We start from the raw sequence: 3,786 nt of genomic DNA on the forward strand, positions 1-3,786 counted from the left end.
GAGAGAGAGAGAGGGAACCAAATGAATGGGTGAGAGGCAGAGGTGAGAGATGTGAGATATTTTGAAGCATAAGGGTAATATAGTCATGATAAAAACAATTGAGCTTGTAAAGTGGACTTGTGTGGGTAAAAATATTAGAATGGACTTATTAAGAAGAAAATGTCTCCAGATAGACTTATATGAAATTTTCTATTTAAAATATCACAACAGGAATTTTCCTAACCCTTCAGAAAAGGCATTGGCACTTTGAAATCTATGATGCGAAATTTTCATAAAACGTGAAGTCGTGAATTACACCGGCTTTAAAGAATGAAACATTGTATTTACTAAATCTTTAGCTATTATCAACGAAATTGTAGTCGATCGGTATCATGATAGCATTGGCAATTTAAAAAATTAAATTAGATTTCCAATGCATCGTAAGGAGACCAATTCTACAGGAGAAAACCCCTTTAGTGACAAAAGTTTAGATGACTTGACTCATTTACGTCAATAATACCCGTATTGTAACAGTTACGTCACTCAAATGAAAATCTTATCCTTATGCCTATTCCAATGATTTTTAAGAAAAATACGTTATTACCTTGTGTTTAATTAAACCCACACAATTTTTATCTCTTTCTTCTTCTTCTCTCTTCCCGATCCATCTGGATTCCTCTCTCTCTCTCTCTCTCTCTCTTGCCGGCAAAGCATCGGCGATCTGAATCCCGGATGACGCGAATCATCAGAGATCTGAAGCACCGGCGACGCGAATCATCGGGGACGTGAAACACTAGTGACAACGCCGACAAGGTTACATCCCTCACATCGGTTCGTCACCGCCCGATCTAACCGCCATCACCTTCTATTCTCGTCGCAGCAATCAGATCCGGCCATCCCGCCTCCTTTCACTCTCACGTCATGTATAGATCGAGTTCACCTCCATCTCCGGCGACTGTTCGACGCTACCATCACAACGTCAGTCGACTAGGTTGCTTCGTGGAGGCCATGAATGAGTCAAGGTGTTATATATGGTAGGTAAGTGTTGTACGGCTGGATATATCCATTTATACATATGTATATATGGGGCAGTGATTGTGGGAACTGGGAAGAGAATCAACGTTTGAACTCAAGCAATTTTATATCATTTGAAGTGATGAAAACCTGACTCATTGTATTACATCTTCTGTTTACTCCAATTTATGATATCTGAGGGAGGGAAGCAATGCCGGTGAGAGGTGGAGGAGCTCCGGCGAGAATGGGGGAATGACAGTGGTTAAGCTATAGTTAATTTTTTTTAACTAGAGGTAAGTAAATATTTTACTAGGGTTCAATAAATAGAAAATTTGATTATTTAGGGTCAGTAACTAAGTTATTAGGGGTCAGTAACTGATTATTGAGGGTCAGTAACTAAGTTATTAGGGGTCAGTAACTGATTATTGGGGATCAGTAATTGAGTTACCGGTGACGGGAATCCGGCGACGGGAGAAAATTTGAGTTACTAGGGGTTAGTAATTGATTATTGGGGGTCAGTAACCAAGATTATTGGGGGTCAGTAACTGATTATTGGGGGTCAGTAACCGAGTTACCGGTGACCGGAATCCGGCGACCGGCGAAAATTTGAGTTACTGGGGGTTAGTAACCAAGTTACCGGTGACTTGAATCTGGCGACCGGGGAAATCAGGCAACCAAAGTTCGGCGACCGGTGACCGGAGTCCAGTGAGGGCCAATTATTCTCTCTCTTCCACTTTCTCTCTCTATGCATGTTTAAGGGGTGAGGGTAAAATAGTCTTAAAATAATATGGTTTGTTAAGACTTTAGTAAAGATTTGTGCATTTGGCCATAAAAAGGGTTACCTTATATTGGAATGGGCTCATGAAAGAGATTATCATTGAAATGGGGAATGAGAGGTTTAAATTAGTACTAAATTGGCATTTTCCCTTATTTTTATCTCGTATTGTAACAGTTTTGTTTTTAAAAAAAAATATAGGTGGAGTTGCCTGTTCTGCGCCTAAGTTCATATCTCAGGGACATATAAAGAAAAAGGATAATGACCATTTGCACAAAAATCATTAAATCATGGTCCAGTCCAGTAAAAATTTGTTTCATAAGCCCATTCCAATGAAATTAATTAAAAAGACACTCATACCCTTAATTCTATATCTCTGTCTCTCTCCTCTCTCGATCTCTAAAGACTCTCTCTCTCTCTCTCTCTCCTCTCTCTCTCTCTCTACACTGTCACTCGCCGGCAAGCCATGAGGAGGAGTGCGACATCGCCGGCAAGCCACGGAGCAGTGCGTCGTCACCGGCAAGCCACAGAGCAGTGCATCGTCGCCAGTAAGCCATGGAGCAGTGCGTCGTCGCTGGCAAGCCACGAGGAGGAGCCCCCTCCAAGCATCTTCATCATGCCGTCTCTGTCTAACGCGCCTTTGCCGGCGAGCGGATTTGCTTGAGGCTCGAGTAGAAGATTCGATCTCCAAGCAGTCGAGCTCCGAGCAGGCCAGATCTGCTCCAAGCAGTCGGCGTCAGAGCAGGCCGAGCGCTACATGGATTTGCTGAAGTCAAGGCCGGATCTGGTCTAGATTCACCGCCGGACATCGGGTCATCTCTTAAGCACTGAGCTTTGGTGAGAGGAGGAGGAGCTCCGGCGAGAGGTGGAGGAGCTCCGGCGAGAAGTGGAGATCCATGGCTTGTGCATTCCTATATGGTGTTTTTGAGAGGAAGGTAAATGAACGCCAGTAGCGGTCAATAACTCGATTCCTGAGGGTCAGTAACTCGATTCTTGAGGGTCAGTAACTCGATTATTGAGAAAATTTAGCGACTGGTGACCAAAACCAATGATTAACTCAATTACTGAAGGTCAGTAATTGGTTACTAGGTGTCAGTTACTGGTGAGTGGGGGTTAGTAACAGTTTAGTAGGTGTTAGTAACTGGTCAGTAGGGGTCAGTAACTGGTTACTGGGTGTCAGTAACTAATCAATAACTGGTTATTGGGAGTCAGTAACTTGTTATTGGGGGTCATTAACTGGTCAGTAATTGGTTATTGGGTCAGTAACTGGTTACTGGGGAAATTCCAATGACCAGAGTCCGGCGGTTGGGGAAATTTCGGTAACCGAAATCCGGAGGTCGGGGAAATTCTGGTGACCGAAGTCCGGCGGACGGTGACTGAAGTCCGGCGGACGGTGACCGGAGTCCGAGGTTCCGGCCAAGTCTTTTCATGTTGAAGAGGTGGGGCAAAATAGTCTTAAAATAATATAGTTTGTTAAGATTTTAGTAAAGATTTGACCATTTGGGCAAAAAAAAAAAAATTTCTTTCATTCAAATGGGCTGATAGAAAAGATTGTCATTGGAATGGGCAATGAAGGGTTACAATTAGTACTAAATGGGCATTTTCCCTAAAGAAAACTTATAGCAATATGCTAAGGTCAGGAACTCGTGCTACATCCAATTCCACAAATAAGAGAACTCAAATTGAGATGGATGACGAACAAATTAATCCAACTGGAAATTGTCGCTAACCTGTGAAGAAAGGGCGTGGCATTACAAGGGAGCTGGGAACTTCTGCTGTGATCAATCCAAAAAGGAAGAGAGTTGAAATCCAAATGGACTTTGAGCACTAAACTCCAGATGGGAATTCCGACCCTCCTTTAGTTCCAACACCTCTGAAGAAGACCCGTGGCATTACAATAGGATTGAAGAGAAATTTTTCAATCTCTGAACCACGTGGCATTGTACAGTGGTCCTCCCAACTAATAGAAAACCACCGCGTGTAACATTTTTGACAAGTCATACCAAGGTGAAAAAACT

This window comes from Fragaria vesca, linkage group LG5 (assembly GCF_000184155.1).
Source record: "Fragaria vesca subsp. vesca linkage group LG5, FraVesHawaii_1.0, whole genome shotgun sequence".
NCBI lineage: Eukaryota > Viridiplantae > Streptophyta > Magnoliopsida > Rosales > Rosaceae > Fragaria > Fragaria vesca.